The following is a 13,113-nucleotide window of genomic DNA, read 5'->3' as shown; positions in this document are numbered from 1 at the left end:
TATACAATTAAAAGCTATCTATTTCGCTATACATATATACAAAAAGAGCAATTGTATAATTCGTTGGCTCCTCTTCAGAATTGAGAAAGAGAGAAAGGCACAAGAGAACTGGGCAGGAGAATATTTTTATTGTATAAATTATAAGTGTATAGGACGAATATATATGTATTTGCATGTGTATATACAATTTTCTCTCGCTTTATACAAACAGAAACGCAATTTATACACTTCTGTGTATAAAGCGAGAGAGGAGAACACAGAGGGAGTGAGCGAGAGAGGAGAGTGGCGAGCGAGAGTTTGAGGGAGAGAGACGCTGGCAAACAGTTTGCTACAGGACACAATTAAATCAAAGTGTGATTATACCATTTAATTTGAATTATTAGTTTGCCATTATATACAATTTTCCCTTGATTTTACATTTCTTCATTGTTTTACAATTTCTGCTTGAAACTTGCGCTTAGTGTCCTTATTGGGCCTCATTTTCTCAAAGTGTTTATGTGCGGGCAATTCAAAAAATTGTCTTAGTGAATAGTAGGTAATTAAATAAACTTCAAGGGTTTTCTCCATACCACAACTCTTTTTCAAGGAACAAATTTTTTTTCTTGAGTCTTTATTTAGTGTGTAGAATCAGATTAGTGTTTCCTTATGATAGATTGAGATGCGACTTTCTTAAGAGAAAAATATCAAGTTTAGTTTTAATTTTAGTCTTGTGTCACACTTCTCACAAGCACGATCACCAAAAATTTTGTTTGGCAAAGAATTGGGTTGAAAAGATTTTTAAAATGAGGGAAAAAGTGAATTCAAATCATTGAATCAATCTCTTGACATAGCTCGTATATTTTTTGTTTGCCTTTGTGATTTATAAACGGGAGTTATGTCATCCATTGTACTTTGTCAAAAGTCATCCAGTTTAATTGATTTCAAGACTAGCTTGAGACCTTGTTGGGTTGTGATGCCTTGTCCGAGCCTAAGTTAAACCCCAAATCCTTAGTGATTCTGATTTTTTTTCAATCTAAATTAATGGCGATTTACAAACCGTACAAGTCTATGGTTCAATATGTGTGTATACTTAAATTTCTTTGTGAGCGTGAATGATGGTATTTTGGGGACAAGCAATAATTTAAATTTTGGGGTTTGATGAGTTGATATTTTATCAATTTATTAGAGTTTTATTCATTAATTATTGTTATATTTTAATTCTAATGGAGGAGACTTATGTGGCAGGAGAGAAACTGTCTAAAGCACCGACACTAAACTTGAGAAATTTATCATATAATTAAAGCTAGAGATAGTCAAAAACCTAAACAATTGTCTAATTGTTATAGCAATTACCATAATTGACACAATTGTATAATTTTTGACAGAAAATGAGGGGATCAGAGAGGAGCTGGTGAAGGAGATAGTTAAACAATTGTCGAATTGTTATAGCAATTACCATCATTAATTATTGTTATATTTTGTATCGTATCGTATTGTATTGCATTGTATTGTGTTGTGTTGTTTTAATGAATATATTGTTTGGATAGATTGTATCGTTCTTAGTCACTACATAATGTTACACATCCATAATTTGAATGATAAACCTACAAGAAAAGAAAAGTACAGTACGGAATAGAGCTACAATGAAAAAGGTAGGATAAAAGATGAAATATTATTATTAAATAATAAATCAAAACAAAATGAGAATAAACTATTAAGATAACAACGTGATCACATCAAATCATTCGTTACATAAAATGAGTCTTTTCATCGTCACCTAAATGGATTTAAACGGTATGATACAATAGAATTTAAGTAACAAGCAAAGCAAACACTGTGTTTAAACTAACAATACAATACGATACAAGTAACAACCATCCAAACAAGGTGTTAACGTCATCACATCTACTCAATAATTAAGATTTGTATCACTCCTTTTTTTAAAAAAAATCTGAAACATTTTTCTCACCATTAATCACTTTTCCAATGTTTCTGGGATAATTATAGGTTAAGAAAAATCTAATATCTTGAAAGCAAACTATTAGTAGAAGATGGAATTAGATTGAAAAAAAAAAATGATCTAAAAAATTCTAATTTAGCTTTCCAAAAAGATAAAGAACTTTTTTTCGAGAAAAACATTACAGAAAACCACGCACACAACAACAATAGTTAAATTATTATTTTTTTGGCTACGCAAACAACAAAGTGGTAATCTGCTTACGTATATCAACTCTTAAACTCTCTTCAACTTCAATCTATTACAATTCTGTCAAGTGTGTTACACTCCACAAAATAAAAAGACAATTTTCGATAAACCTTCGACTTAAAGCAAATGTAACAAAGATTTTAAACAGAATGTTGGCTTATAAAACATAAAATTGAATAATAAAAAATAAAAGACATCTGAAAGAGCAAAATAATCCATAAACGAGATTGAAATATGAAAGAAATTGAAATTAGCGAGTAATTAGAATAAAGTTTATCGATCACGATTAAATCAGAAACACGGACCAAATTATTCACTCATCATATCTCATGACTGTAGAAAAAATACTAAAGTTGTAAGTTAAAAATTAAGTTACTAAAAAAATGAGGGGAAATTTAGACTTTGCTAATTGTCTAATTTTATCTTACTGAAACCCATAAGATTAACTTTTTGAAATTGCTAGTTGATTGCATCAGTTTAATCAAACGATATTTTTTTCCATTGATAGTCTATATGGTAATTAAATTAACAATTTGTTTTCTAAGTGAAGTAGCTAGATAACACATCTCAATATTTTTGTAATGCTCTTAGATAAACTATGTAATGCAATGTACATAATAGATTTATAATATTGTTGGGTCCATTTTAGGCATGTTAATACATATTTAATACATTTGATATACCATACTTGACTAAGGGTGAAGACCCTGTTGGAGTTGTAATTTCATCCGTTTTAGCTGATGGGAAAGATATGGGTAAAACATGTATATCATTGTATTCTACTACTTCTTGTATAACTTAATTTATATACCTATGTAATACATCACAATACTTTGTAATGTTGTTAGATATACTATGTAATACGATGTATATAATAGATTTATAATACTGCTCAGTTCATTTTAGGCATGTTAATACATATTTAATACATTTGATATAGACTTGACTAAGGGTGAAGACCCTGTTGGAATTATTATAATTTTATCTGTTTTAGTTGATGTGGAAAATGGTGGTAAAATATGTATTTAATTTATTTAGGGAATTTTTTTAAAATGTCAATATTTTAGCATTTAATAGGATCCCTTAGCCACATTTTCAATATTTATTAAAGTGCCAATATTTTAGTTTGTTATATATCTTATTTATGTATTTCTTAATTTGTTTAATTTGAAAGAATACAATTATTTAATAACAGAAGAGAGAAAATCAAGGGAGAGAATATTTCAAAAAAAGGTAAATATCACTTAATTTTCTCATCAATTACATTTTTTAAAGAAAACTCAAACGTGTGCCTTTTTCACAACGTATTTTTGTTTTTTTTTTCCGAAATTTTGTAACCTTTTTAAAATCGTATTCAATCCAATATGTATATTATTTGTATTCATTATAGTTTTCATGTTGTATTTTGTATAATGAAACTTGTATTTTTTTTTTAATTAGTTTGTATTCATTCCAATAGTTATGCCAAATGAATCTATAGTTATTTGAGAAACGTATTTGTATTCATGTATTTTTTTTCTTCAAAATCTTGTATCATTTCTTAAGTCGTATTCATTCCAATATGTATATTATTTGTATTCATTATAGTTTTCATGTTGTATTTTGTATAATAATATATAAAATATAAAAAACAGTATGATGAAAAAGTGAGAATGAAATATAAAACTGAAAAGGAATGAGTGAATATTTGTTGCAATCATTCTTAAATAAAATACATAACTAGTTGACATACCTTTAGAATGAATACAAATATTAATAGCATACATACGGTTTTGAATACAAATTGAGAAAGGATACAAAATTCTAAAAAAAATTATCAAAACAAACCAATACGAAGTTATTCTTCCTATAAATAAATCAATAAAAAACATATCTAGTTGACATACCTTTGGGGTGGATTCAAATTAGGAACAAATACAAGATTCATATCTATGCAACATGAGATTTGAATGAATACAAATATTAATAGCTTACATACAGTTTTGAATTTTAATTGAGAAAGGATACAAAATTCTAAAAAAAAAAAACTATAAATACAAAACAAACTAATAGAAAATTGTTCTTCCTCAACTTGGTCTTCAACAAGTTTTTCAAAATCTTCAGCACTCAATTTCGGAAATCAAAAGATACTTGGTGACAATGTATTTACCTTTATCAGTGGGTGAAAAATATTTTGAAGGAATTGTGAGATTTCTTGAACAAATTGGAGGAAAGTAGAAGAGGTGATTTTCTTAGACAAGAAAAGGAGAGAAAAATGGTGAAAAACTCAAGAGAGAGACAAGAAAATGAGAGAATAATGATGAAAAACTCAAGAGAGAGAAATGAAGAAATTGGGGTAAAAACCTAGAAAGGGGAAAGAGGGTGCTCAAAGTTTTTTTTTCTTCTTTTTCACATATAAGGAGTAAAATTAGTTGAATGTGGGGTCTGATTTGAGAAATAAAAGGAAAGAAAATCAATTATATTAGGATACATTTTATTTGCTAAAATATTGACATATTGACATTTTCAATAAATATTTTAAAGTCTAGATGTTTTTAATAATTATGTTAGGAAGTTTGACTAGTTTGCTAATTTTCCCTTTTATTTTAGGCAAAAGGGTCTGGTGAACCCTTGTACTTGTATCAGTTTGTATTTTGGACCCTTTTACTTAATCATTTATCAACTAAACTCTTAAACTCAATTAAAATGGGACTTTTAAGCCCCTCCAACCATGTGTGTAGCTCACTCTTCTTTATATAATTGACATGTCATATCCACGTCAAATATATTAATGTCATATCATAATTATTTCATAACTATATTTTAAAATTATTTAATAAAAGATAAAATAATAAGATTTTAATTTATTTTTGGTTTTTTTTAAAGTAAAATTTCATACATCCAATTCTCCCTATTTTCACTGTTTTACGACCAAAATCGATCGGAGAAAGCCATCGTCGTCGTAGTCGCCGTTTTTGCCGGTGAAATCACATATACTTTCTCCCTCACTCGTCTTCATTTCCTCCTCCAACCTCCACAAAAACAACTACCTAAGCTACCGCACCACCAGATTTGGCCGAAAAACCTCTTCACTGCCATGACCGCACCCTCACCCATCTCGTTCTCCTCTCCACTGGCCAGTGTCGCCTCTCTCTCTCACTCTACTGCGAAACGGTGGTGGCGTGCACCACCAGCGCCGCTTCTCTCTCTTACTCTACTGTGATTCAGTGGTCTCCGGCGAGCGTTAGTCCGCTTTCTCCCTCCGCGGTGAATCAGTGGCCAAGATCTGCTAAATAGATGTTAATAAATTGGGGAGAAGAAAAAAAAAAGTTTGGTCAGGCGATGAAAATGTCCAAAAGGAGGGGTAGTGGGTAGTGGGTGAAGAAGAAAGGACCTTTTTAATAAATTGTTTTTAAAAAAAATATTTTTTTTATAATTTTAATATTTTTTTAACCTAAAAAAGTTATTCACTCGCCTGGTCAATGGTCAAAGTCTGGTCAGACATTCTAATGTCACATAAGTCTGGTCAATGGTCAAAGGGATTTGTTAAAATGTGTTTTATTGAGTACAAGGGTTCAATTAACAAATTATTAAATAGAAGGATTTAGAATACAAACTGATACAAGTATAAGGGTCCACCAAACTATTTTGTCTTTATTTTATTTTACAACATCTTGTATAACTCAATATTTACAAATGTGTAATATATTTCAATGATATGATTATTGTTTTGAAACAAATTTGGAAAATATATTTGTTAATTTGCCTAATTGGGGTAATGAGATAAAAGTTACTTTGAACTACAGGACAACTTGACTTAGATATTGAGTGAAGCAAATAAACAAAAATCAATTACACCTGAATATTATACTAGAATGAAAAATCCATGAAAAATTGTTAAGTATCCATAATTACATGAATTTGATTATGGTGCTTAGATCTGTCAGTATGGGCTAGGCCTGTTGGGCCGGCCTAGTCTAACTCGTGATTTGCCCTATTGAATGAATAATGAGAGGCTTATTGATGACCTCACTCTCCCCCCCCCCCCCTGTCATTTAAAGGAAAAGCCAGAGAAGGGGGGTTGCTAGAAACCCTCGACTTCGGCTCCATATTGAAAACGCCGGCCATGAAGGGACATCACTATTATCATTTCTGGTAATACCGGGATTTATATGATCCTGATCAGGGTTGGATTAAGAATTTTGGAGCTTATTTAAGAAAAGGGTTTTTTAGCCCGACCTGAATAAGTCTGTTGATTTATAGGGCTTGAGAAATATTGGTAGGGTCAAATAAAAATTAATTAAAAAATAAAAATAAAATAGAGTATTAAAAATAACAAGAGTCCAAACTCAATTTCTATTTAAAATTTTAAATTTTAAATATTAAAATTCAAATACAAATTATGTTTATAAAATATGTACTACATAATTTTTTTTTTTAAAATCCTAATTTTTTTAGGAAATCACCACATAGGCTGCGTAGCCTATGAAATATTGTCATATTTTTTTGTGTTTTATTATGATCATTAGAAAATAATTAGGTTAATATTTTTATTTAGATATTTATACTTTTACTTGAAATCAAACTTATTAAATATTATAAAGATAATTTTATTTGTGGATTTGATTAACAAGTAGTAACACTAACACCATGCAATATTGTCATGTCAATGTTTATTATAATATTTTTAAATTATAATTTGATTTTAAAAATTATAAAAAATATACATTTAAAAAAGTGGGCTAGCCCAGCACAATCCGTAGCCCACGTACTTGTGGGTTGGACTGACCAATTTTTGGCCCACAAAGAAAAGAGGTTAGCCCGATCTGACCCGTCAAATTTCAAAGCTTGTATGAGTTAGCCCGGATGGGGAGTGTCATCCCATATTGACAACTCTACTGGTGCTACTGATTTTTTGTCATGTCAAAATTTTCAAATGAAACAACTTTTTTCTACTAAAATTGATTTAGAGATTGACACCATTCTTATCCATTCATTCATATCTTGGCTAAGCCCTGAACTTTCAAAGAAGAGGTTCATTTATTGATTTATATATATATAAAAATGTATTATATTTTAATATTATGTTTTTGCCTTGTTTAGCTATCATGTAGTATTGAGTCTCATCTTAAATCTTAATTTCCAAAAGAAATCTAAAGACTCAGATTCTAATCTGTCCGAAATCTAAGATCCAACCTTAAGTATTGAACATGTAAAATTAGACCAGGGTTGATATTCAATTTTTGAACTTCTAAACTAATAATAGTCTATTAATTGATGTTTTGAGTCCTCTTCGGACTTATCGTATGGAAGGGCATCTTCTAAATGATTCTCTGCATATCCCTTAAGCTCTCCCTCTTCATACCCCTCAACCTGTTCCACTCCCGCCTCAACCTGCTCCTTTTTTCCATAATGGTATTCAAGTTCCCCAGAAGTTGTTTCCGTTTTTTCCAATGCTTAATTCAAGCTTATTATTAGCAAGCCTTTTCTTAGTTTTGACATTATGCCTAGTAAGGTCTGGTTTACAATGCCAAAAATGAAAATTTTACAAAATAACTTTCTGAGTGAATCGAAAACTACATTAGTTGGGAGTGAGTAGAACATAAGTAAAAGTTGCTTTGTTACGTTGACGAAGTCAAAATTTGTTAACATGCATCAATACTGAATTGAGAAGGTATAAGTAACAATAAAGAGTCAATATTATGTGGAGAAGAACTTTTGTTCTTGAGAGAAATCGAAATTCTAGAGAATATTGACAAGAGTTGTAATGATCTTTAGTCTACAGATACAAATGGCATACCTGTGTGAGTACTGCAAGAAGAGTTTTGACCAAACAACCACAAGTTTTCAACAATTTCAGGAGCACAAGAAGGCCTGTGATACAAATGGCATACCTGTGTGAGTACTGCAAGAAGAGTTTCGACCAAACAACCACAAGTTTTCAACAATTTCAGGAGCACAAGAAGGCCTGTGAGGTAAAATAAAAATGATTAAATTAAGATGTGCATGAGAAATGTAACCAAATCACAATAGAATATATGTGTATTGTTGGTAATTCATACAGTTTATAAAATTTTAAATTTGTTTCAGAAATTGAAGAAAGACAAAGAAAAAGCTGCAAGAGAAGAGAAAGGGAGACAGATCCAAGAGGAGAATCACAGACTCAGCAATACCAAAAGAACCACCACCACCAGAATATGAACAAGAAGAACTTTATGAACTACCACTAGAGAAACAGATATTGTAATGATGTTTTGGTTTGACTGAAAATGAATAATTTTTGGATTGCTGAATTGTCTGAAATCCCGGATTGAGGGAGAAAAAACTATTGTAATGATGTTTTGTTTGGATTTTGAAATCTCCAACTAAAGTACTCTTTACAGTTAGTTTTCTATGATAAGTGTTGATGACTTGTGAAGTAAATTCTTGAGATTAGAGTGTAGACATGTGTTTGTGTTTGTTGTTGTGGATAGCAAGTGTAGACATGTGTTTGTGTTTGTTGCTAGTAAGTTGTTAAAAGGCTAGTCGACTAAGATGATATTTATTCTGAAGTGCTGATGACTTGTGAAGTGAATTCCTGAGATTAAAATGAAGACATGTGTTTGTGGATAGCAAATAACTTGTTAGAAGGCTAGTCGATTGAGTGTGAATGTGAGGATCATCTTGGGGGGTCCTACAATGTGGATTTAGAAGTTTATAATTTCGGTATGTCTCAATTCCCCACCAAAGTTTTGATCGGTAAGGGTTGGCATTTTCTTGTAGAAAAGAACGATCTCAAGAAAGGAGATATTGTAAAATTATGGAGGGCATCTAAGGCTAGTGGAATTATGTATATCTTGAGAAAGTGTTAACATTGCTGCAACTTTTTTCCTAGTTAAATCATTCATGTAATATTCTTTCTTAGTTAGACGGTATATTTTGAGAAAGTGTTAAAGTCATTCATGTAATACATTTGAGAACTGTTAATATAGTAGTAATTTTTTTTCCTAGTTAAAGTCATTCATGTAATAGATGTATTGATATTTTCTTCTTCTGAAGATGTGTCCTTGAAGCTTACACTAACGCACAGAACCTAGGCATCAACACTTAACCCTCAATCAAATCTCAATTTGTTATATCTTATTTTTAGGGGTGAGCATTTGGTATTCGGTTCGGGCTTCTCAAAATTTGGGTTCCGTAATTTTGTAATTGGTAGTTAAAAGTAAATATCAAATATCAATTTTTTTAAATTTCGATTCGGTAATCCGTTAAACAGTAAATTATACTTCGATTTGGTACGGTATTCGGTAATACCCTATTAAAGTCATTATAACTGGTTCTATTACAAAGTTAATACTATTTCTCCAATCATTTCTATTTTTTTATGTGGAGGTATGATATTATAGAAAATTAACAAGTCAGAAGACATTAAGAAAAACAAATTGATACAACTAAAAGACATATATATTTGGATTGTTTATGTTTATTCTTTAACTTTCTTCGGTAATACCATATTAAAGTCATTATAACCGGTTCTATTGCAAAGTTAATACTATTTCTCCAATCATTTCTATTTTTTTATGTGGAGGTATGATATTATAGAAAATTAACAAGTCAGAAGACATTAAGAAAAACAAATTAATACAACTATAAGACATATATATTTGGATTGTTTATGTTTATTCTTTAACTTTCTCTTTAAATTTGTACTAATGAGAAATGAATATGTTGATATATGACCTACATTAGATAAATAATTTAATAGTTTGATAGTCACCATATTCTGGTGAGTTACTTGGAATTAACGATACACAAAAGGAAAACATCTTCTTAAATTGTAAAAATGTAATGATAAATTTGGTTGGGTGGTTTTATTGATATAAATACCTAAATTAAATAATTTTATTGATATAACATAAAATTTAATGACTTTATTGGATAAATTCCTAAAATTGAGCGACTGTTTTGGGATATTAACTCCAAAATAGAGATGTATCTCTTACCATGATTTGCTTGTATCCTTGTTATATGCAATGGACCCTCATATATCTCACCATGCCTACTAAAAACAGAGGCGTTTTTAGGATTTTGTAAGGATGGATGCATTATTACGAAAAGATGCATCTAAGATATAAATTTGATCGGTTTAACCTATACGTTCTTAACACTAACCGTTAAACTTTAAAAATTATAGATCTAACATATATAATACTACTTGTTTTAAATTTTAATAGACACATCTGATTTAATAATATAAAAATTATACCAAGCTAATTTTATTTAGGAATTTTCAATGTTACACATTTGAAAATTTTGAAAGATAAAAGAAAAAAAATAAAAGAAAAATTGATTGAAACGCCAAAAGTGCTATTGATAACCACTTGGAGGGGTGTTAATAACAAAAATAAGATAAATATAAGATTTAAATTTCTATATTTGCTTAAAGAGGTGCACCCAATCTTCATCGTATTATTATATGTTACTTTTAACGTGGGTTCACACCTCTATATTTAAATATTTTTTTAAAAAAATATAACACTACTATATATAATCTAGAGAGGAGAGCATGGGTTCGTGTGAACTCACAAAACCCCTCTAGATACGCCTCTGACTAAAAAGAGCTTGTTGTGGAATTTTATAAAAAGATAAATATTTATTAGTTTCTGGTTCCTACTTTAATACTCCATCTGTCCCTAATTACTTGTCGACTTTTGAATTGACACACCTATTAAGAAAACAATGATTGACATATCGAGTTTACCATTTTACCCCTATTAATTATGAAGTAGATGCATTAAAAACTTAAGATTTTCAAGAAGTTCTACCTTTTCAAAGTAATTAATTGAGGGTATAATAGGTAAAAAAATTATCCTTTCTTGATTTGTCAAAATAGACAAGTAATTAGAGACAACTAAAAAAGAAAAAATGGATAAGCAATTAAAGACAAGGGAAGTATTAAAAAATTTTGTTGAATTTTGAAGGATACACTTTAATTGATGAAATATTTTTAAGGACAATATAATAAACACAACTCAAATTTTAATTTTTTTTAATGTAATATTCAATATTTTACAATATCCACTAACACAAACTAATAATTAACCTACCAACTTATTATCTAATCTATGTGAAATTCATATAATTGATCTTGAGGATAAAAGAGTTGATGTGACATCTCTTAGGAATCGTTTGATAAAGTGTATTAGAAAAAATAAAACACGTATTATTTTTGTATATTATTAGTATCTTATTTAATACTCTTTTTCAATCTATGTATAACTAATGCTTGTATTTGGTATACACACTATTGTCTATTAAATTAAAATGTATATATATTAATACTATGAATTTGTAGGTATTAGTGACCTAGTAATTTTAATGCATGCATTAATCGCCTTACTCTTTCTTTTATTTGTAACAATCTCCTATGTCAATATGATATTCTTTTAATAATATCAATAGAAGTAATTTTTTGTTGCTTGTGCATCAGTTGAATTCTTTAAAATGCTTTTGAAGTATTTACAGACTTGATATTTTTTCCCTTAATATTAATATAAAATAATTGTGATATGAATAGCTTTTCAGGTAATTAGTAATCTTTCTTTCTACCGTACCTACTAATACTCATATGTATACTTTTTCATTCTTTCTTTTACTATGTTTATTCTATTATTATTATTGAATAATTTGAAGTCTCTCCATTAATCAAATATTCTGTAGCATTTTGCAAAATCTATTGTTGTCTGTTTATAAGAAAATAATTAATTTTTTTCTTTTGATATCTTCTTTAAGATTTCAATCATTGTAACAAGCAATTATTGTTATATTATTATTATTATTATTATTATTATTATTATTTTATTAATATTATTATTTTTATATTGAAGCAGCCCAACACTATTTCGATATTATTATAATCAAATTTTTAAATCAAATTTTATTATTTTAACTTTATATTATATTTTTTCATTGAAAATTTTCGTTGTTGATTTCACAAGTTATAAATATAATGATTTTTCCTTGAAAGGGATTAGAAAAAGTCAATTATAAAATAATAATGCTATTAATAATTAATGACTTCACATTATAATTAGAAAAGTATACGTTTAAAAAAATGTATATCACAATTTTATTTTTATTTTAAAAATATAAATTAAGATCTCTTTTTATAATTTTAATTTAGCCTCCTAATTTTATTGAGACGTCTCTAAAAAATAAGAAAAGTATATTTAAATTGTTTTTGATAATACAATAATAGATTTGACCTGTATCCGTTATTTATTATTATTAGTAAAAGATGCTCTAGAAGCACACAGGTTTTCGTCGATACGTGTGTTTCCTGGCATTATTCTATAAAGTAGACGAGACCTTTGCCAGAGGTTGGAGGTTTTTTTTATTATTATTTGAATTGATACAAAATTAAAAAAAAGAAGTGAAAACAAATAAATTTTATCAGCTTAAATTAAAGATATATTAAATATATTAAATATATTAAAATATTTTTTAATTTTATTGTTTTATACATGTTATGTGGAAAACTAAAAGTAAAAAAATTGCCAAAAAATATAGACACTTTTTAAAATAAACTAAAAAAGAAAATAAGATAAATAAATTGAAATAAAAAAAATACTAATCATTCTTTTTTAAAAGTGTTTTTCTAAAAAAATATTTTTAAAAATAAATCATTTCTGGCAGCAATGACAAACCAAATCTAAATAGATAAAGAAACGTTGATTAAATTTTATGTCTAATAAGAATTGTATCCTAAGAAACAAGTATAGCTGGGTAACATGACTAATTGTAACTTTATGGTCAAACTAATTAAATGTGTTTGTAATCAATAAAAAAAATTACTCCGATCCTTACGGTAACTTTTGATATTTTAAATTATTAAAAGAAAATTTCAATAATTTATATACTTTAAAAGAATAAATAAAAAATTCTATAAATTTTTAATTAACAATAAAAAA

General features: G+C 28.3%; 1 protein-coding gene across 7 annotated transcripts in view; it reads left to right on the top strand.

Moving 5' to 3' along the window:
• The window catches only part of LOC125864477 (actin-depolymerizing factor 10-like), a 616,735-nt gene that overhangs the window by 553,159 nt on the left and 50,463 nt on the right, over positions 1-13,113 (top strand). The gene's annotated exons all lie outside the window — the stretch shown is intronic.

This window comes from Solanum stenotomum, chromosome 5 (genome assembly GCF_019186545.1).
Source record: "Solanum stenotomum isolate F172 chromosome 5, ASM1918654v1, whole genome shotgun sequence".
In the NCBI taxonomy this organism is placed as follows: Eukaryota; Viridiplantae; Streptophyta; class Magnoliopsida; order Solanales; family Solanaceae; genus Solanum; species Solanum stenotomum.
This window is presented reverse-complemented; position numbering and strand designations above follow the sequence as displayed.